The sequence below is a fragment of the Talpa occidentalis genome, unplaced genomic scaffold, assembly GCF_014898055.3.
Source record: "Talpa occidentalis isolate TD23 unplaced genomic scaffold, MPIMG_talOcc4v2.1 talOcc4.13, whole genome shotgun sequence".
NCBI classification, from domain to species: domain Eukaryota; kingdom Metazoa; phylum Chordata; class Mammalia; order Eulipotyphla; family Talpidae; genus Talpa; species Talpa occidentalis.
In genome coordinates, this window is record NW_023601322.1 from 52966342 (window position 1) to 52989121 (window position 22780).

General features: G+C 41.7%; 1 protein-coding gene across 5 annotated transcripts in view; it reads left to right on the forward strand.

Moving 5' to 3' along the window:
• LDLRAD4 (low density lipoprotein receptor class A domain containing 4) overlaps nt 1-22780 on the forward strand; it is a 589432-nt gene that overhangs the window by 93486 nt on the left and 473166 nt on the right. Inside the window, exon 1 of one of the 5 annotated variants that reach the window (XM_054694234.1) lies at nt 19876-20904. The exons of the other annotated variants lie outside the window; for them this stretch is intronic. The gene's annotated coding sequence lies outside the window, so the exon portion shown is untranslated. Of the gene's footprint in view, nt 1-19875; nt 20905-22780 lie in introns of those variants that run through there. 5 annotated transcript variants of the gene reach the window in all.

A 22780-nucleotide genomic window follows, 5' to 3' on the forward strand; every position in this document is an offset into this window, starting at 1 on the left:
TGAAAAATGACTCCTGCCTCTGCTAGGAATACGGGGGAGGGGTGGGGACATCCTTTGAATAAATGGACTTTTGGTCTGTGTACACTCATTACATTCTTGTCCCATGTCCTGACTCTGATGACTTGAATCTGTTGAGCTGGCTCTTACATCTTTCTCCATGGTTTGCCCTGTGACATGGAGAAGGTGCTCAAATTCTTACTGCTATTGATATTATTACTCTGATTTCACTGGAACTTGGTATGGATAAAAGGAGAAACATTTCTTGCAAGTCAGGTAACTAAATATTTATTTCAGAAAAAAATGCTAGTAATTAAGATAAACTGCATTAAATTAAGAACAGTTAATGGAAGACCAATTAAAGAAACACTGATGACATTAGGTCAATACAGAGAAAATTGTTTAAAAACCTTCTATCGAAGGCAGAGAGATTATGGCAAAATATACCTGCAGAATTAGTCTTAATTTAATAATTTGGGTTTTTAGAAAATCTATGATAGACCCAGAAGACATAATATAAATGCCCAGGAACTATTATCATTTTCTTTAAGATGTTCACTATCCTATGAAGAAGGTAGAATGAAAATAATTGTTAATTTATATTCTTACCATACTTGGAACTGAGGGTTTTTTATAATGATTTGAATTCTGTTCTGTGGATTTTTTTTAACCAATCAAACATAGCCCTTTTTTCAGTTCCCCCACAAAATGTAAGTACAGTATAACCCAGAATAAGATGGGCAAGTTTACTTTCAGATGATTCAAATGAAGCGATCTTTTTTAAACTGCCTTCCCTCATGTTAGCCCAAATTGCAACAAAAAGGTCTGTCCCATTTCTTTTTAAAGTTTCTCTTTCAACACAAGTTTATTGAAATGGAAAGGTTTACTTTGGCCATTCATATTAAAATTGTTTACACTAAAACTATCTTATGCTTATAGCAAAGGAAAATATAACTGATAGTAGATATACTGCTTTGACTATTTTACACTAAAAACCCTGAAATAATATAATTTCAATAATCTTTTAAAAAATCCATTGAGGAATTATCACAATATTGTGACTACAGATGGAAAACACTTTTGAAACCAATGCTACAAGGTGAATCAAGGGCCACAAGAACAGTCTTGCCAACCTTGGCAATGGGCCATTCCTTCTGTACTTTGGTCACTAACAAAGTAGAGACCTACTGATACAAGTGTCCTAACTTAGAAGCTTTTAAAATCTCACCTAGAAAAAATAAACAAGTATAGAGCTTTGGCAGAAGAACTAAAACACTGCAAACAGCAGCATCCAAGCCTTTGGGCGTTTTGGCTCTTGAGGGCTCACTAGTTGAACCTCATAAGGAACTAAAGCTTTGTTCTGCTTTGGGACAATTCAGCATGCTCCATTAATTGGCATTTTCCACAGTAACACAGTCATAAGGGTCCCCAATTTGTTCCTAAACTAAATTTGTTTACTTGTTGTTTAAAATATACTCTTAGTTTGCATCATATTCTGAGTTCTGAAAGTAAAACAATTCAGCTCCAGAATGCATAATGGTTTATTTCTTAGATATTTAAATCGCATCAAATCCATTTTTCCATTTCTCATTGTTTAGCTGGATAAGCTGAGGGAATGAGCGATTACACGAGGCATATTCATTCATATTCATTCATATTGTGATGACTCTTACAGCATTTGAAGCAATTAATAATTACAGATTGCAGCATGCTGCACTGTTCAAGTATTCATAACTGTGTAAATATAAGCAAGATTTAGTGTTATTAGCTGGCTAATTAATTGTCTAATCATTTAACTTTAAACCTTCAGGAGTGTCATTTCTAATTTACAGTTGAATAAAATACATTGACTCCATCTTTTGGAAATTTAGTGGAGACAACATAAATAGAACTATGATTAAGAATTGCTACTTGCTTACTGTAATACTTTGCAAAGTAAAGGGCAGAGAAATCATTGATAAAACTCCCTGGGGCCCATCCATCTTAGCTCTGTTCAGTTTCAGACCCAGCTGTGTCTAGTCCTGAACACTGGGACAGCCATGGACAGACAGTTGTGGAGTGAATAATAGATTGTAGATTAACAGATGTAGTCTCTTTCTTTCTTTTTTTTAAATGATTTATTTATTTATGCATACAAGAGCTGTGGTACAGGCCAGAGGTGTCGGGGGAGGGTGAGAGGATTCACCAGAGACAGAGTGGGGAACAGAACAGGCAGATTGACCTAAGTACACTGCTGAAGGGAGCAGCGGGCAAGTCAGGAGGGGTCTGTTGCGCCATGTGTGTTGCTCACTGGCTGGCCAGGAATTGAACTTGTGCTGCAGTGGCTGCGGATAGCTTCATAGGTTGTGTTTTAACCCTTGCACCACCAAGGAGGCCCTGTGGTCTCTTTCTTGCTGAAGTTAGGTGCTTGAGCTTTTAGGGGTAAAGAATCATGCTCAAGAATAGGCTTCCTCTACTTAAGGAAGAACTACACTGTAACTCAGCTTTTCATAGGAGAGACGGGCGTCACATGAAAGGTGCAGCAGCCTCTGAGGGAACTGCTGGGCATTCTGTTATATTCATCGTAGGACAAAACTCGTGCCTGGCTGTGTGTGTGTACCTGTCTCATGTCTAGCTGTGCAATTCTGATGTTTCAATAGATGTGGTTGGCTTAGAAACTGGTGGGGTTATACCTCTGGGGAAGAGCTTCAATCTTCCTAACCAAACATGTATGTCTGGAGAAGCAAACAGAGCCCAAATAGTTGATTGCCTCCTCTTTGTTAATGGGGACATCTGTTCCTTCCACTGATTATTATCAGGGTAGATAACTGTTTCCCCATGTTTCTCAGGGACCTCACCCCCATGATCTTTGAAGAGAAAGAATTGGGGATTCCTTCCACTTCATGGTTCTCTATAGAAAAGAGTTAATGCTCTGGTTACCTAAAATGTTTAGCTTGTAGTCAGTGTGATGGTTGATTAATTCTATGTGTTGACTTGGAGTGCCCAGATTAAACATTATTTCTGGGTGTGTTTGTGAGGGTGTTGTCAAACGAAATTAGCATTTGAATCAATGGAATCAGTCAAGTCTTTCCCTGTGGACATCATTCCAGTCCACTGAAGACCTGAATAGAATAAGAAGGAAGGCAGAGTCTACCCATTTTGTATCCTGTCTGTCTTTTTGAGCTGGGACATTGGTCTTCTGCACCTTTGTCTGGGATTTATACCATTAACTTCCCTGGTTTTAATGCCTTTGGATTTGGACTGACATTACACCACTAACTTTTCTTGGTTTGCACTGTGCAGCCTGCAGATTATGGAATTTCTCAGCTTTTATAATAGGGTGAGCCACTTCCTTATAACCACTGAATCTCTCTCTCTCTCTCTCTCTCGCTCTCTCTCGCTTGCTCTCACTCTCGCTCACACACACACACACACTCACACACACACACATTTTGTTGTGTGCGTATCCTGTTGGTTCTATTATTTGGAGAACCCTGACTAATACAGTCAGTTTAAGAATTTGTTAGTAACAGCCTCTTCATTAATTATCCCACTGTTTCAGCAGCCAACTCTGCATATCTAATTTATTCTGGATAAAATAATCCTGAAGCCATTAGAACACTCTCCAGATTTTACCTGACCAGAAGAGCTGATAGCTATTAAAGTTTCTATTTTTTTTTCTTTCTTTGATTTTCTATTTTCTGGATAGGTATTCTTTAAAAAAAAAGGGGGGGGTGTTGAATTTGTTTTAGGCATCTTTTTTTGCCCTATTTATTACTGTACTGGTATGTACATATTTTCTTTTTCAATATGTACCAAAATCAGAGTATATTGAAAGAGTTTGTTTCCTACCATCAGATGCATGGCCAACTCCTTTGTGGGCAGCAGCAAAACACTTAGATATAAAACTGAATTATAAGTCAAACACTGAGTATATTCTAAGTTAGAATATAACGAGAAAAATGAAAAAGTCTTTTATTCAAACATTTAAACCATCACTGATTTATGCCAAACTTTTTCCTCTAAGATGGAAATGTGAAACTACAGTCCACACTGCATTGTCTTTGCCAGCACCATTGAACAAATCTGGAGACCTTGTCCTGTGGCCTGGCCCTCAGAGAACTCTCAGCTCGTGCAAGGCCAGACCTGGATCTATTGTCACACATGGGGATTTTAATTTCCAGGGAATAAATGCATTCTGGGATATTTTCTCAATTTATAGGCAATAAAAACCTATTTGAAATGAAAATGAACTGTCTGTCAAGGCTAGTTGGAGTTTGGGCCTCTGAGTCACAACAAACTAGCTTCTGAAGAGAGCATATCTGGATGGTAACATAATACCCACTGAACCCTGATTCCCCTCCCCTTAGCCAATCTGTGTTTGCTGACATCTTTACAACTCTCCAACTGAGGCGCAATCTCTTGAGCTCCAGAAACAAAATGATAAATGATATAATCAGGAGCAAAATTCTCTTTGACACCAAGAAGGGCATCTGAAGGCAAAATCAGTTGTTTTTTCATGCATTTTATTACATTCATTCATTCATTAATTCATTCGTTCGTTCCATAAATGATTATTGAGTCCTTGTGGTTGAAGGCATCAAATATTAGTTCTGGGGCTCCCCTGGTGGCACAGCAGTTGAGCCCTGAGCTGCGAAGCTGCCCGCAGCCTCTGCAGTGCCGGTTCGATCCCCGGCCACCGGCGAGGGTCCCACATGGCGCGACAGACCTCTTCTGCAGTGCCCACTGCTCCCCTCAGCAGTGTATTTCGTCAGTCTGCCTGTTCTGCTCCCTGCTCTGGCTCTGGTGAATTCTCTCACCCTCCTGCACTTCTGACTGTACCCACTGCTTGTATGTATAAATAAATAAATAAATAAATAATCTAAAAAAAAATTAGTTCTGAAAAAAACCTTTTCTAAATAGAATAGTGTAGTTGGAGAAGCAGAGACACGGTCATCTCCACTGACTTGCTCGTGGTTGCAGAGCCTGCAAGTAGGACCTTCGTGGACCTGACTCAGGGCTCTGGGTCCCAGGGGTGTCTTTTCCCTTATTATGGGCAGAGCCTTGGTTCTCCTGTAACAAATCCTGTAGACTAAGCTGGTCTGAATCACAACTGATGTATTCCAAACCTTATCAACTAAGATCTTAATATTTTTGGAAGTAAGGAGGGTTACTTTCAATATAAATATAATTTATTTTTAAGAACTCTTGGATTTTACTTTAATGTTTAATTTTAACATTAAATGTTAAAATGTGCCACCTCATGACCAATGTAATTTTCCCCTATGTTGTTTAAACTTTTCATTTTTGGTGAAAATTGTTTTTCTTATTTCAGGTTGAGATTGACTGGTGTTCCAAGTAGAAGCCATAGCACAGGGGGTTTCCTGTTTTTTGGGAGAAATGGCCCTGGAATCTGTTGGGTTAGTTGGAGTAGGTTACTTTTCGAATCAATCAGAAGTAGTTTTGGAGAACATACCAGGAAAACAAAAATTTCCTTTCTGGGCTACTGAAAAGAAGTGCTACGTGCTGGGTGTTTTCAATTTAGTCGGTGCTCATGCTTTTCTTATGTCATCCTAGTGTTTAGCAGGTGAGAAGAAAGTGCTATAGATTCACAGGTTTCCTGGTCTCAAGGAACTGTTTGATTGTATGTGGAAACTGGAGTGGGTGGAGATGATGGTAACCTGTTCCTGAAGGCAATTTTTTTGGGGTTCTTTCTCATAGGCTCTTGCAGTGCATATAGTAAACAACAGCAGTAATAACAGCAATGATCTTGACTCAACTTTGATTTGAGTCTAGATTTTCTGTGAGTTGTCTGCTAACATTCCTGTGTGAGCTGCATGCATAGCTGTGTTTTGGTCACCCATTGCTGTTCCTATGGATTTCTTACACAAATTCAGATGATCGTGTGACTTGAGATAACTATACTTCAAGGGTATCTTAACTTGTCAGATCTTTTCAGCATCTAGTAAAAATAGACATTTTCTAGTCTTTAAATTTTTGGATATCCTCTGCAGTATAAAATGAAATGAAACATCCCCAGTACCTTTTTTTTTTTAAAACATTTTTATTTTTATTTTTTTTTAAGCTTTGTTTATTTACTCAAGCACTGGGTACAGTCAGAAGCGCGGGAGGGTGAGAGAATTCACCAGAGCCAGAGCAGAGAACAGAATAGGCAGACTGATGAAATACACTGCTGAGGGGAGCAGCGGATACGGCAGGAGAGGTCTGTGCGCCATGTGGGACCCTCACCGGTGGCCGGGGATCGAACCGGCACTTCAGAGGCTGCAGGCAACTTCGCAACCCAGCACTTAACCGTTGCGCCACCAGGGAGGCCCTCCCCAGTAACTTTTAAGGAAGGAGAGAGGTCTCGCTGTGCTAAATATTCTGGTGCCTAGTTCTATTTCAAAATTTATAGTGGCAATGTTGAAGCCTATAAAAACAGGAGAAGAAACTGAAGCATAAGAGAGCTGTAGGGGCAGGAATGGACCACAGTGCAGGTTTTCTGATCCAGCAGACCGGGTAAAGGAGGAGTCAGAGTCCTCAGTGGTTTTTTGCAGGTCTTTTATTGGGGTTCAGCGGGTACGTGGCAGGCAGGGGTGCTGGGGGGCTGGGAGGCTGGCAGTCTTCCCAGCCCCCAGCAAATCTTCACTCTATCTGGGCTCTCTGGCGTTCTCTGCTTCTGCTTCGGGCTTCTTCTCTTTCGGCTTCTACTGGCGTCCCCGTGACACCGCCCTTAAAAGCACAGTCTTAGCACAGGTGTACCCACTTCAGGTGCCCGCCATCAGGCATGCATTCAGGATCACAGGGTTCCCTCATCTATCCTGATGGCGGGAGGGCAGAAAAGCCTGATTTTTTACCTTACTCTACAAGAGCCATGCAATTGACTGACTCTCCGGAGCCTGGCAGGCAGAAGTTTCTTGGTTTTGGCTTTCTCCTCTTGATCTAGCATCACATTGTTTTCTGGTTATGACATGGAGGATTTATTTTGCAGTAAGTGAGGTAGCAATCTGCCTTCTGCTTGGTGGAATTTGGACAGTTATGATACAAGTGTTTTCATTTGCTACCCCTTTTTAGTCCCTTGGTGATCCTGCAGAACATAGGTGCTGGAACAAGATCTGGTTTTCTATGCAATGCAGGGACAGTCAGGAGTGGGATGATGACTGTAGCAGTGTGGGCTCCCCATGATCAATTTTGGGTGTTGGTGAGGATGCTCCTGAGAGGCACACTTTGATCCTGGAGCTTGGGCACCCCGTTAAAGGGACTGCTGTGAACCCTCATTGTTGACTTCTTAACTTTAAAGATAAACACATGATGAAAATGCAAACCTGAAATCACTGGTTTAGATCTTTAGCAAAGTTACAAATTTTTAAAAAATCTTTGAAGCTTTGGAGCATAGTTTGGTATTCCTTGTAGTCCAGTATAACATCCCTGCTATAACCTCTGTAGAATTACGTCATCTTACTGCTTTTGGAAAACTGCTCTTTTTTGTGAACATGTTAATGGGTTAAAGGGAGGGTAGGTACTATTTCTAGGTTGTTGGTGAGAAGTTTTTGCCAAATAGACAAATTATAGCTGATGTCATGTGTTAGTCTACATGTTTGTGTGTTTTCTCTAAATAAGCAGTAGCTTGACTAAGATTATTTTATGGTTTCTATTTCCCTTTTATCATCTCTGAACAGACACTGAAATTATATAATTAAATTTAGATGCATGAAGAGAACATCCACTCATATGGAAATGATGCACATCTAGCCAAGTTATTTGCAAATGAGCTTGCTCCCTGAACTACAATACCTTATGATGACAAAACTTCATTTCCATCACAGAGGAAGAAATATGGGAGTACAGTTGTTTCATGGTTCATTGTTAAGTAAAATCATACTGTTAGGATACTTTTTCTTTTAAAAAGTCTGACCACCTCACTAAGAAGTCCTGGATGAATGTCTCTATCACTCTTCATTTTTTCACATTGATCTTGAATTTTCAGATGTTGGTATCATGTCATTAGTCATTGTCACCTCTGTTGATTACCCTTTAAAGTTGCTATAAAATTTATCTTAAAACTTTAGAAAATAGGGCCTCCCTGGTGGCTCAAGGGGTTAAGTTTCAGCACTATGAAGTTATCGGCAGCCACTGCAGCATGAGTTTGATCCCTGACCAGGGAGCTACCCACATGGTGCAGCGGACCTCTCCTATCTCGCCGGCTGCTCCCCTCTGCAGTGTGTTTCAGTAGATGCTGTTGTGCTCCCTACTCTCTTTGGTAAATCCTCACACCCCCCCTCCCCCCACTTCTGGTCTACACCCCAGCTCTTGTATGCATAAAAAAATAAATCTTTTTAAAAAATAAATAAATAATAAAACTTTAAAAAATATTGCTTTAAATCTCAGAAAATCATGTTAATGACATTGTCTGAAGAGAAGCCTGTTCTCTTTAGGGATCTCATTGGAGTCAGGCTCCCAGGCTCATGTATCCATTAGTACAAATTCAGTGTTGCTCTTTCTGAATTCATGCTAAATTATTTGAGAATAGAATGAAAGATATGTTGTAGTGTTTCCTTTCTTAATCTGTAGCTATTTATATTTAATTTTGTAAAATAAGCTGAGAAACATTTATGTTAAATACTAGTTTCTAGGGCAGACGATGGGCAAAGTGACTCACTTTTCTGGGTATAGCCTGGGACCTCAGCAAAAGGACCTTACCAGGGATGCCTTAAACAGAAAATAATTATAATAAATGATCTCTTCTTAAAAGTTCTTAATCAATGAATCCAGTACAACCTGTTAATTACAAGGGAATTTTAGGGAGACCTTCAGACTGATGACTTTTACTTGGAGCTGTTGGTAATGTCTGTGGAGATAGTGAAGGGTATTTGAGGGTGTCTGCATGTATAGAAACAAAGGGGATTCCAGAGCCCTTGGGTTCCTGGAGAGTGTTCGGAAGGGAGGGTGGTTGAAGGGCTGCCTGCTGTGTTCACTGGGTGCTTCCAAAGATCTGTCTGTGGTTAAGTGGCTGGCTCTGTCTGGAGAGAGTATGGCTGCACCTGGGAGAATATACTGAAAATAGGAACAGTCACAGCCCATCTGGCTCTCCCCAGTGCCTAATAAAGCTTGGCTCCCACGGAATTTCATCCTTCCTTATGGCTCTGGATCCTTGTCTTTGGAGAGCCATGATTCTGAGGCCCAGTAAGTGGGTTCTCACAGGTCAGGAGCACAGAGAGTAGACTTAGGGTTCTCTCCTTACATTTCCACCCATCCTGACCTTGTCAGCCTCCCAGGCAGATGTCTGGTTGTGATGGGACTTTGAGCTCTATGGAGGGCCTAGGGAGGAGAGAGCCAGGCTCTGCTCTGCTGGCCTTTGATTCCCAGGACATGTCATCCTCCTGTCAGCCAGGACCCCCCTTCTAAGGGAGGGCTTTGTGGGGACACTACCTACATTAGCAGTGCAGCTGCCATGGTGTGAGTGCTCCTTGAGGAGTGGGACCTAGTTGTGGGGGTCTATGGAGATGTCTGGAACCATCTCAAGTAACCCCCTTACTTGAGAATTCCTTGGTTTTATTAACACTATGCAGTATTGGTCAAGTGGAGAAGGGAATGTGCCCTGTTTTGTTTTAAGGAGGGGGCTAGGCCGCTGCTGAATTTTCTCTGGAGACTTCTGTCTGACCTTGCATTTCTATGGCTAAACACCTCTGGTGATCAGAGATGGTTGTGGTGAGCTGGGAGCTGGCAACTGATTCAAGCTCTAAACCCAGATGGTAACTATCAATAGCCTTGGTGCATGACTGAGTAGCTTATGTTTTAGGCATCTCAGAATCCTCAGCTATGAGTACCTGGAGGAATGTGCATTTTTTCCCATTTTATATTATCAGCCTAGAATGTGTACTACCTGGAGTAGGCACTCAGCAGGTGTTTACCTGATGGTTGGATGAAAAAGTGAGCCCCAGGCTAGCTTAGTGTGAGTTCAGAGGTGGGCAGATTTTCCAGTCAGCTGAGTTTGTAAGTGCTCACTCTATCTCTCCTTCTTGGGGAATCTTTTTTTTTTTTTTTTTTTTTTTAAAGATTTATTCATTCATGCATACAAGAACCAGGGTACAGGCCAGATGTGCGGGAGGGTGAGAGGATTCACCAGAGATAGAGCAGGGAACAGAACAGGCAGACTGACTGAAATACAATGCTGAGGGGACAGCTGGCACGACAGGAGAGGTCTGTCCCACCATGTGGGTATCTCACCAGCCGGCAGGGATTGAACCTGTGCTGCAGAGGCTGCGGACAGCTTCACAGCGCTGTGTTCAACCGCCTGCGCCACCAGGGGAGGCCCTCTTGGTGATTCTTAATGGACTTTTAGCATAGTGGAGACTCTGAGAAGTCCTGAAGTGAAGATAACTTTAGTACTTGTTTAACCCAGAATTTCTGAAACTTATTTGACCCAAGAATGCTCTTTTCTTATAGCTCCATTAACCCCAGATCTTTTGTCAGACTAGATGTCCTGAAGGAGACTTTCGGCCAGAACATTTTAGAATTTGAGAGTAGGAGTCAGAGAGTAAGAAATATTTAGAGGGGTAATGACAGTAGGTTATGGTTTGGGGTGCAGGGGAGTAGTCCCCAAATGGGACTCAGATGCCAAATTCTGAAATTAAACCTTATAGGCCATATACTGATATAGCCACAGTATGAATAGAAATTTCATTGAGTTACTTATCTCTTGAGCTGAGCTCTACTCTCACACAAGTCTTCTGGAGCCGAGGCCATTGTGACACACAATGATCATGTCTTCTGTGCTTTTTTCCTCTCTAGCAGATTGTAAGTTTCTTGAAGACAAGCTTCTAATCTAAACCTAGAGGTCTCTGTGCCCTGTGGCTACCTTATTCCACCAACTGTGGAATAAGTGATGAAGGTGCTGTAGACCCTACATAGAGATGTGGTTTCCTCTGTACTTCCTTTCTCTGTAGGATCTGAGATGGGCACCATTGAGAGAGCAAGCAGTGGAGGCTCCTTTCATTAGCCACACCCTGCTGGGTGTGGTGATGCCAGTGGATAGGCCCAGTTGGCTGGTCAGCTCTCCTGGGTCGCTCATTGCTATCTCTGGGACCCAGGCCCGAAAGTTGCTCTCCACCCACTCCCCATCCCAGATAAGTACATATAAATGTGATTATGTTTAGAAGTTGAAGCTTTTGAATAAATCAGATGCTTTTGTCCAACCCTAGAATAAAGGCTGTAGTTATTTTAAAGCAACAACAAAAATCCTGCAGTCTTCAGCTATTTCTGGATGTAGACTGGTAATTAGCATGCCATTTGTAATTCATTGCTGTCTCCCGGCTGTTTGTTTCCTTGTTTGCAAAGCAGCCCAGTTTGGGAGACTGGGTTTATTTCATTTGGAAATGTGATTATGTGGAGACCTCTAAAATGCCATCATGAGTTTAATGGTTTTCTACAGATGAAGTTTGCCAAACCTGGTGTTTGTTGCTCCATTTATTAGTTTTCAGCCACTCTGTAGAGGGGAGTAACATCTTGCTGGATGGAATTTAGTTCCAAAGAAAATTGTTTAAAGCAAATGCTTTAAGAAAGATTGATACTACTGGAGTGAAAGTGATATTTCAGGACAAGGGCAGGTAATTTTGGGATAGGTTAAGGAGACTTGCATTGTTTTACTGTTTCAATGTTATTCATGGGAGAGGTTTCACATTTTCATTTTACATCTTTACTGATATGCATGGAGGCCAAGTGCAGGTGAGTGTTTTTCTGGAATTTATATTGCCAGAATGAAAGGAAAGGGTCTGCAGTGTTTCCTGTAAAGGGGCAGCCAGTTTAGAAGGTTCCTGGAGACCGGCTGTGGGCTCTGCCTCTGGACATCATGCTCACTATCCAGCTGCAGAAGGGAAAGGGAAACTATGCTGTTAACTATTTTTGTTTTGGAGTGCTGGGACCAGTAAGTGTAAAATGAGAACTTGGCCATCCTCCAGAAAGGAAAGTTTTTGGTTCCTTCTTTCTAGAAAGAGTTATTGGGATAGTCTAATAAATATACCAATTTTCTAGATTTCTCCAGTGATGTGGCTGCTCAGTCAACCCTAAAGTTGGCAGCAGTAAAGGCACAGGGAAGGCAGTTGTGTTCTTAAGGAGTCCATGGGCCAGACTGGCCATCAGGCCCCGCAGCCTGCCTGCTGTTGATTGTCCACGTGGCTTCTCATGTCTGCTAGCAGGGCTTATGGGGGTGGAGGGGAAGTGAATTCACTTTGCCCTTGAGGAATTAACTTGGTGGATGAAAAAGGGAGTTGTTTTATGCATGAATTAGTTCTTTCTAAGCTAATTCTCCTGCTTCCGCTCCCCAAGATGCTACAAAAGAAGGAATATAGACAGAAAAACTACTCTGTGAATGGAAAGTACATGTATTAATCTATGGATATTGATAAAAGGGTTTAAATAAGCACTAGGTTCTAATAGTAAAATAGAAGAGACAGATCCTGACCACTCCATTCATCAGAGGATTTAGAGGAACTATCCTGACTTGCACAGAGGCCAAGGAGTCCTGCAGAAACTGTGTGTGGCCTTAAGTGTTGTTACCCACTGCAGTTCATCATCAGAGAAAGTTATTTCTGGCAATTTTTAGGTAAAGGCAGAGGAAAAAAAATCCTACCTGTAAGGATTTAAATGCAATCCTATATGTGAAGGGTGGATCTGGGGCCTCATCCAGGAAGGTCATCTTGGACCCCAGTGCAGAGGCTCCTATACAAGCACCTGAAACCAGCTTTGAGACTTCCATGCTCAGCTGCAGTCTTGGCTGATGTTGCCCTTGGCATCTGACCTGTAGCTATCGTTGGAGGTCAGCATAGTGCAAGCTTCAGGTCAGACTATCCTGGAAAGTGCAGGGGGAGAGACCGGGGAAGTGTGTCTTAACACTCACCTGTCAAAGGAGATCAACCTCCACTTTCATTTGATTAGTTCAAGAGATTTTAGCCCTTTGGGTTTACCTATTGCAGATTTAGGAAAATAGATTCTACTATCTTAGTTTCAAATTATGATATTTAAGAATAATTTCCATTTTCCAAAACTCTTTGTCATAGAAATAGATTTGATGATAGAGGATTGTAAACCCAAGTGCTGCAAAGGGATGTTAAAAATCCTGTAAGGATGGGAAGAGGTAGGAGCCCCTAGTGTAGGAGGCAAAAGAATCGGGCCTTAGTTTGCTCATATGGAGTCTGATATGAAAGACAGCTATCATATCATGTTAAAAAAGGATTGTTACTTTTTGATTGATACCATCAGATGGCCCAGAAATAAAAGTAGCTATCAGAAGGATTTCATTCAAAAGTCTACTTCTGTCTACTTTGTCCCTCTGTCTGCACTGTTATTACTTTCTTACACATCTTTCTAGGATTTCCTTATGTCTTTATAAATAATTTTGAAAATATGTTGACCATTCCCATTCTCTGTGTCCCTGCAACGTGTCATACCTACTTCCCTGCACCTTGCTTTTTATACTTAATATGTCTTGGCGAAGTTTCCACATTAGCACATAGAAAGCTTCCTACTCTTTACCATTTAAAGTATATCCCATCATTTAGAAGCAGCCCTCTATTGATGGACATTTAACTTATTTCCAAGTTTTTTTTTTTTTTTTTTAATACAATCACTGGGCACTGTCAGAAGCACGAGAGGGTGAGATAATCCACTAGAGTCAGAGTGTGGAGCAGAACAGGCAGGCCGACGAAGTACACTGCAGAGGGGAGCATCAGGCGCAGCAGGAGAGGTCTGCGCATCATGTGGGACCCTTACGGTGGCCAGGGATCGAACTGGCCCTGTAGAGGCTGCAGGCAGCTTTGCAGCCCAGCGCTCAACCACTGCGCCACGAGGGGAGGTCCTCCAAGTTTTGTTTTTATGAACAAAATACAATAAATAATATACTTTTTTCACATAATTTCAGTTGACAAATGTGTATCTTTGAGGTAGATTCCCTGAATTGGAATTGTCAAGTCAAAGAGTATGTGCATATGTATTTTTGGCTGATGTTGCCAAATTGCCTTTCCTGGTGGTTCTTCCTGCTCATCAGTGGTGGGGGAGGGTGCTTGTTTTACTACATCCTCAGCAGTAAACTCTATTACCACATTTTGAAATTTACTGACATGATAAGTGGAAATGGTATCAAAATGCATGAGTGAAGTTGTGCATCCTTCCTATTACTATTGGAGTCATTTGTATTTGTGGATTGTTGTACTTTTTTTCCTCATGAATTTCTAGGGCCACGTTATATATTAGGAAAATAGATGGTGATAAAACTTGCAATGATATTTCCAATTTTCATCTTATAACTCATTTTTATGAGGCTGAAATTTGTTTTTGATGTTGAAATGGTTATGATTACTAGTATTTGCTTTTCTGGCTTCTGGATCTTGAATCATATGAAGAAATTTACAACATGGCTGTAGAACCATATTGTTATTTAGAATTAACTGGTTTCAGAGACTTTGTTGTTCCTGATTTAAGTAAAGATTTTAGATAAAGCTGAAATAGGAAAGCCAAAAATACACAGGTTATTTGTTTCATGTGGTTTGCTTTTTGTACTCTCCTTTTGCTTTTATTTAAAATAAGAAATATTACTTTTTTTCACTTCCCATAGTTGGAAAGAGATTGTAATTCCCATCCAACAATAAGTCCAATAAATGATGTGCGTGACTGAGATGTGGTGGTTCAGCCCTGCCCTCCATGCATATCCTGGTATAGACTGTGGGCTCTCACAGGGGAGATGCTCAGCTTTTTTGGGAAGTTGGTTGTGGCTGAGTGTCACTCTAGAGGGCCTTAGGTTGCAGGTAATGAACACCTGTCAAGTGATCTTGAGTTGCCTGAGGATGACTTGGCCAATGAAAATTGAATTCCAGATAGGTTGTTTGCTGCGTGTTCTGGTTCCAGTTTCTCTTGCAAGTAATCGTTAGATGTGCCAAACCTATAGGTTTATTTGTAATTCTATTTTTACTAGTTCTGTTACTTATAATTCTGTTTTTCCTCTGTGTATTTACTGAGGACTTGAAGAGTCCCATAGGATACAGTACTCAACTGTAGTGGGCTCTCCAGCACCATTAATATATTATAGAAGTTAAAGACCTAAAAAGAAATAAATAACCCTTTTAAAAACAACAAATTAAGGTCAGTCAGTAACAAAACTGCTGAGGCTTTTTTTAAAAAAGATTTATTTATTTATACCTACAAGAACTGGGGCACAGGCCAGAGGTGTGGGGGGTGAGAGGATTCACCAGAGACAAAGTGGAGAACATAATAGGTGGATTGACTGAAATACACTGCTGAGGGGAGCAGCGGGAGAGTTGGAGAGATCTGCTGCACCATGTGGGTAGCTCCCTGGCCAGGGATTGAACTTGTGCTACAGTGGCTTGAATAGCCTCATAGATTACGTCCTAACCCTTTGTGCCACGAGGGAGGCCCCAAAACTGCTTAGATTTTGATCACTTAAAATAAGATCTATGTGATCCAGTTTTGTGGAGTAAGCATTTTCTGCAACTTGGGAGATGGGCTGAGAGTAGGGTCTGAGGGATTACAGGGAGCAGTGCTGAAGAGATGAAAGAGAGGGACTTTGGAATTACTGTATTGAAGACCAGAAAACACTGGGTGAAACAGGGCTATAAATGGTGCTATTGCCATCCCTCAACACTGGCCAGTAGAGGAGAGGTCACTGTGGGTTCTTCACCAGTGTGCACAATTGCAAGACCACTCAGGCCCAGAGAACAACCACAATGGGGTTTTCTTAACAAATAGGGGAAACAGAGTCCTTAAGACCACAAGTGCTGGCTGTCTTACCCAGATAGTGTTCACAGTGTCCAAAATTCCTAAACAGAAAGCCTCTCTCATTTAAGATGGCCTGTCCCATCAGTAAGGGCCTGGAGCTCATGGCAGCTGGCAAGCAGTGGGCCAGGACTCAACTTACTGCAACTGGAGGTGCTCACAGGTGGGGCTGCTGAGATGATGCCACAGCAGCCCACAGTAGCAGTCTGAAGGTCAGGATGAGCATCCCTGGATGCAGGACCAGATGGCAAGGAAGGCACAGCACCAGGAGGTGGTGCTGGATGATCAACAGAGTGCCTGTCACCTGTCAACAGTGCTGGACAGCACTACCTGTCACCAGCGTTACAGCTCTTTGTGATTTGTTGGCCCACACCTACAACAAACAGCTCCTTGAGACACCAGGCCTGGGGCCTGATACTCCTTCCAGGCAAAGTCAGGGGCAGGCTGGAGACAGGTGCAGCCAGCCTGGCCTCTGCAAAGCTCTTTGGCTTCTCTGTGAAGCTTTTCAGCTTCTCTTTTTCCTTTGGAGGTCAGCTGTTGAGTGCGTCTGAGAGCAGCCAGTCAGTGTGAGTGAGTTCAGTGAGTCTGAGCAAGTCTTAGAGAGTGCGAGTCCAAGCAAGTCCAGGCCAAGAGAGTCTGAGAATCCAGTGAGCAAGTAAGCACGATCCCAGGCTGGCTCCTGCTCACCCTTATCTCCTCTTTCAGGGTACCCCACCTAATAGTCTGGCCCAATTTCAATCCTGGGGCTGATTGGACCTTTTACCAATCAGCTCATAGCTCACACCTGATTGGTCCATTCCATGATCCAGGCACCGAATCCATGAGCCCCTCCTCTGCCTACAGCTGGAAGGAGCCACAGCAATGTAGCTGGGCCTGTGGGGCCCCAGGGGCTGCATGCCCTGGGATGGCGTGGTAGGGCAACCACTGCTGTCCACTATGAGTGCCGGCCCCTGCCGGCAGCCTGAGCCCCTTGGGGGCTAAGCTCTAGAGCCTGGGAGGGCTGGGTGTGTGTGCCCAGTTTCAGTTCCATGCCTGCCTTTCTGAAAAATGATATTTTTTGAGGACTCTGTCCTTGCTGGAGCTGTCATCAGCTTCTGCTGGGCATTATTTTTGTTAACAGTGGTAAGACTATATTCTTGCACTTGTTCATTAGCAGACAGCTCTTTTAACTTTATCATTTAAACAAATACAATGACAAAGCACATGAAGGTGATTTCTCAGCATTACGTCTTGAATTTCTGCTGTAGGCAGCAACACTGAAATTCTGTACACAGTTGAGTCTTGACTCAGTTTGTCAGTTGCAGAGGTGCAGATAGGCAAGGCTCACTCTTCCACTTCTCCCCTCCTCCCATTTTATCATAGGTGAGTAAGTTGAGGTAAAGCCAATAAAATTCAGGGTGAATGATTTTGCTGGGGACTGGGCCCTAGGCAGCAACAAATTTTAGGAACTCAGTGCAGGAGATGCCCATAAGGGTTTCAGAAATGATCGATGGCCAGAGAGAGCCAGGAGGGTGGAGTCCTTGTCAAGTGGAGAGACAGCAGGTGCCATCGACACATCAGATGCTTTTGGAGGTCAGATGAGATGGGGACTGAGTGATGCTCATTGGATTTGGAAATTAGGGAAACTAGAAGCCTGTGGGATGAGAAGTGAAAATCCTACTTAGTTTCACAAGGCACTTCCCGGTAGACGCTACTGACTGCAAAGATGGACTCACAGGAGTCCATTGTTCATTTGGTAGTGCCTGTGTTCTAGGAACTGCTTCATAAGCTGCCACAAAGTTGTCACTGGATCTGCTGTTGGTGTACAATTTCCAACTGAATTACCTCCAACCAATTATTAAACATGAAGTTTTAAAAAATGGCTTCTTGTGACTGTAGAATTGAGACTACTCAGAGGAGGGAGTTGGGGATAGGAGGCAAAAGAAGAAGGAGCCCAATGGACTATGGTGAAGGACTGTGAGTGCTTTGGTGGTGGATGTGGGATTTATGCAACCTACATCTGAAGAGGTGTGAACCTACTTCCCTAAGTCATATATTGTAACCCTATGTTACATAAAAATGTAAAATTAAAATTAAAACCAGAACAACAAATAGTCCTATAATGTTAGAAATTAAAAAAAAAAAAAAAGAACAGAGTATTGTGCACCAGGAGTATGAATACACAGAAGAAAGGGCATATGAGGACACAGTGAAAAGGAGACCATCTGCAAGTCAGGAAGAAAGACCTCAATAGCACCAGCAGCACCATCATCTTGATCTTAGATTTTTTTGTCTTCAAAATAAATCTTCTGCTGTCTGTGATTCAGAAAAAAAATGGTTTCCAGTTGAGATTCATCTAGACACACAAAAGTGAATTCAGTGGTGGTAGAGAATGTGTTGGGGATAATTGCTCTTATTTTGTGACAAGTCATATGGCTTCATTCCAGAGGATCTAAATTCTCCAGAAAATTGTATCAGTGAACCTAAAACTATTCATGGAATGACCTTACAGTCACTTAATGATGCATGAGGACTTGAATAGAGCTAAACAAGTTGTGAGATGACAGTGTTTGTGATCTACAGACTGGCATTATTCCTATCATATCAGAACCATGAGGGGAGATGCTGGGAGGCCTGCTTGGGCTTGCAGCGAGGTAGAAGGAAAAAGTAGGGTGTGTTTTCTCTAATAACCAAAAGAAAGTATTTAAAAGCTGTCCCATCACCAGGGAGCACTAAAGTTCTTTTTTGTTAAAGTTTTTGCTTATAGAGTTCACCATTCATTTGTTCACTCAATAATTTAGCATTAACCCAACTAACATTTTTTAAACTCTGTGGTATGTTCAGCATCATGATAGATGTCATTGTAAAAAAGAAAAATAGAAGACAATCTTGCTTTCTGATCAGAGAGGACCCTGGCACTGGCGTGGGATGACCACTAAATTCTCCCTGAGGTGGGGGTGGAGGAGGTGGCCTCAGCTGACCTAGACTCCCCGTTTTTCAGTCCTAACCTGAATCCTTCCTCATTGGGGCTGAGGTTTCTGGGCTTCACTTGCTATTTCCATCTGGAATAACATCTTCCAGATGGGTTTAGTTTCATGTTTTGGTATGTTTTGATTTATATTATTTACAGTGGATAGTCTCCTGCTTATTCCTTTTTTTTACTTGGAAAATGTTGCAGTCGACTTTTGTTAAGATTATGATGTGGTATGTTGGAACGATGCAGATTTTGGCACCATATAGCTGTATCTGAGTTCAAATTCCTGTTTTACTCTTGGCATTACTGTAGCCTTTGGCAAATTATTTAACTCACTGAACCTAAAATGGGTAAACAATAATTACCTGAAGGACTTTCATAAAGATAAGAACAAAGTAAAAACTATGATTATTAGGGAGGGCAGAGGATCCAGATGACCTTCCCTGTTTTTTATTTCATATCCATCCATCCATCCATCCATCCATCCATCCATCCATCCATCCATCCATCCATCCATCCATCCATTTTACTGATGAATCAGTCAGAGTTTATGAGGTGCTCCCTATATGCCAGGACACAAATACAAATAAGATTCCATTCCAAAGAGCCACTTAAGGGGCTGACTTCAGTCTTTTTAGAGCGGGGCAGATCCCACTCAGGACGTCCTGATGCACTGCCTGCAGGTTTGTCCTTCACATGAAATAGTCTTCAAGTGCCCTGGTGGGTGGTGTAAGGAAAATGGAGTTATTCAGGCTCTTTTTCATCTCCTGCTGCTGGCCTCTGTGCCCTCACTTGCAGCCTTGTTTTCCTCCTAGGTTTTGTTGCCCACATGGGATATCATTTTATTGCAAAATGTGCTTGTGAGGGGAGCACGGGGCATGTGCGCATGTGATAGTGGACACCTGTGCCGAGAAACCAGCGCACAATGGGTGTGTGTGTGTGTGTGTGTGTGTGTGTGTGTGTGTGTGTGTGTGTGTGTGTGTGTGTGTGTGTGTGTGTGTGTGTGTGTGTGTTGTGTGTGTGTGTGTGTGTGTGTGTGTGTGTGTGTGTGTGTGTGTGTGTGTGTGTGTGTGTGTGTGTGTGTGTGGACTGATACCTGGGCCAAGGAGAGGAGAGCTGAGAGAAAGAGAGAGAGCGTGAGCGAGAGTGCCAGGGAGGCTCAGTTGCTGCCTGCCTCCCTGCCTGCTGGTCTGCCTGTGTACCAGGTCCCTTGCTTCAGTATTAAAAGGCCTGTCAAATCTATCAAGGGCTCCAAGATTCTTTTCTGTTTGCCCGAATCAACAATGAACCTGCTGGGTCTGGGATGGTTGCTCCTGCAGTGGGGTGGCAAGAAGCTCTGACGTCCATCAAGCATCTGCTTTCACTGGGCTCTCAGGACTGTTGCTTTTCCCATACACAGGTGGCACTATTTGTGTGCCCAGCAGAGTGTCTTGACGCTCCTGTTACCTCAGGAATGCAAACCACACTGGTTAATGCTTTTAGTTGGTTGTTACAGGGGAAATTTCAAAATAACCTTTATGGAGGTCTTCAAAAGCTGAATGTACCAGGCACTGTGACAACTGGCAACGTCTTCTGTTTTCCTTGTCTTTCTCTTAGGGGAAACTGGTATATTAGGCTAGATGTGGAGGAAATGTTCTCAGGACTCACTGGAAGGCGTTCTACATTTCCAGGTTGCTTGGGAAAATCCCCTGAGGCTGCCTGGCTGACCTGGAAAAGAAACTACAGGAACATACCATTTGAAAAATGAGTTCAAGATGAAGGATAATAGCTGCATAATTTTCTTACAGTTATGTGAGTGAGACCTTAAAGAAGCCACTGGGGAGAATGCCTCTTAAGCTTTAGCTGCAGGTTTTATGTCTCTATTTTTTGGAAGGAAGATCAAGCACGTAAGACTTTGTGTCCTTATTTGCACAGAGATCCATGAGGGGTGACATGTGGCGCTCTGTTGATCTGTTTGGGTTAGGATCCTAGCTTCGTCCACCTTGCAAGCAGAGCCTGGAGCCAGCCATTCCCTAGCCATGCCACAAGCAGGTTCCTTTCCACTATCAGAGAACAGCCCTGTGGTAATGAAGGAGCAGATATGGACTCCAGACCTCATTCAGAAGTACTGTGGCACCATTTTTTTTTCTTCCTGTGGTAAAAGTGCAACTTTGGATAGTTTTTTGTCTTTGTTTTGAACCTGACTTCCCCTGGTAAGCAGTTGTTTAAAAGGCTGCCTTCCCTGCAGGCTTCCCCAAATGGGAACACAGTTAGTCTCCTTGACACCTGTGTGCATTTCATTTGAATAAGAACATTTTGCACCTGTTGATGTACTGCTTTTTAATTGTTCACAGCTGTTTTCTTGTTGATTTTATTTCTTCTCTAAATTGTATGGACTTTGAGGACAGTGATGGTCTCTGCCTGTTTCTGCCTTTATTTCTGTGTAGCTCCTGCAAGTTTGCCTTGTCTGCATTCACAAGCCAGTTATATGTGGCGCTAGTCCTCCCCTCTCTTGCCATGAGGAGTATTTTGGTGCTTGGGTAAGGAGGCAGATTCTTTCTGCAGTTTTAATGTTTTAAGGTCAGAAAGTGAGAGAACAGGAGAAAGCTCTTTTTTTGTGTGTGAATTAGATGCAATGAAAACACATCTTTTTACTGATCTCAACCTGTGCTTTTAGTAATTTTGCCCAAAGAGTTTCCATGCAAAGTCAATATTTGAAAACAGAAATTCACTTATTAGCAGCAGATCAGGAAACATCTTCAAGTCACACGGGTATTGAATCTGGGGATCAGTGGGGCTTGAGGGGAAATGCTTTTGTAAAATCCATTTAAAATCTTTTAAAATCTATCTCCTAACAACTTAGGGTTTCTGAGTTGCAAAGTGGTAGATCAGAAGGATGAGTTTAAAATAGACTATTTTGACCTGACTCAGTAGAATGCTTTTTTTAAAATTATAGGTGAGAACCAATAGCTGTGAGTTGTTTTCTGGAAAATTTGTAAGAATCATTTTTTGGAAAATTTGTAAACAATCATTATTAGATTGTGTCAAGTAATTTAGTTAAAAAGTGGTCTCTTAATTTTAACATGTTGTGATGTGGCTATTACTCTATAATATGTGTATAAGAAGTCAAAATGAGATGTTAAAAATTAATATTATTATAACACATTTCTTAAAAGTCATTAACTACAGTTGGCCCAGTACATTCTAGAACTGCTGCAGTGATAAAGATGTAGTATGTGGCAAGTGAGGTTTACATGTGTTGTAAATGATCATGAAACCAGTTGTCTGACTTTGCTGGAAGGTTTGGCCTATGAACAGGCACACCTTGGAGATATTGCTGGTTTGGAAAAGTGAATATTGTGTTAGAGTGAATCACCTGAATTTTTTGGTATCTCACTACATATAAAATTTATGTGCATAATATACTATAGTCTATTAAGTATATTATGTCTAAAAATCAATGTACTTTTTTTAAATTTAAATTGTATTTTTATATTCCCCATACAATTGCAACACCCTTATTTTGACCTCAATCCCTCCTTTCCCCGCCCCCTATGTCCCATAGAGTGTCTCTGGTTCATAGTTCTTTGTTGAAAATCAGTGTATTTTAACTAAAAATACTTTATTGCTAGAGAGTGCTAATCACCATATCTGAACCTTCAGTGAGTCTTTTGCTGGTGAGAGGTCTTCTATGTTGATGATGAATGCTGATCAGGATGTTGGTTGTGAAAGTTAAGTTGTCTGTGACAGCTTCTTCAAATAAGAAAACAACTAAGTTTTCTGTATTGATTGACTTTTCCTTTCACTAAACGTTTCTCTGTAGCATGTGATGCTGTTTGATCACATTTCCCCCGTAGCAGAACTTTCTACTGTGAAAATGGAGTCAATTCTCTGAAAACCTATTACTTAAGTTTTTGTAATATTCTAAGTCCCTTATTGTCTATTTTAAATTTTTTTCATGTATTTAAAAATACTTAAAAGTAGCATTTTTTCTTACATCTTACATTATTAATTTTTGGACAGTAAATGATTTTTACTCTCAGGTGTGGTCAAAGTTCTTTTGGTGTCGTTTCAATAGTGTTCAGTCTT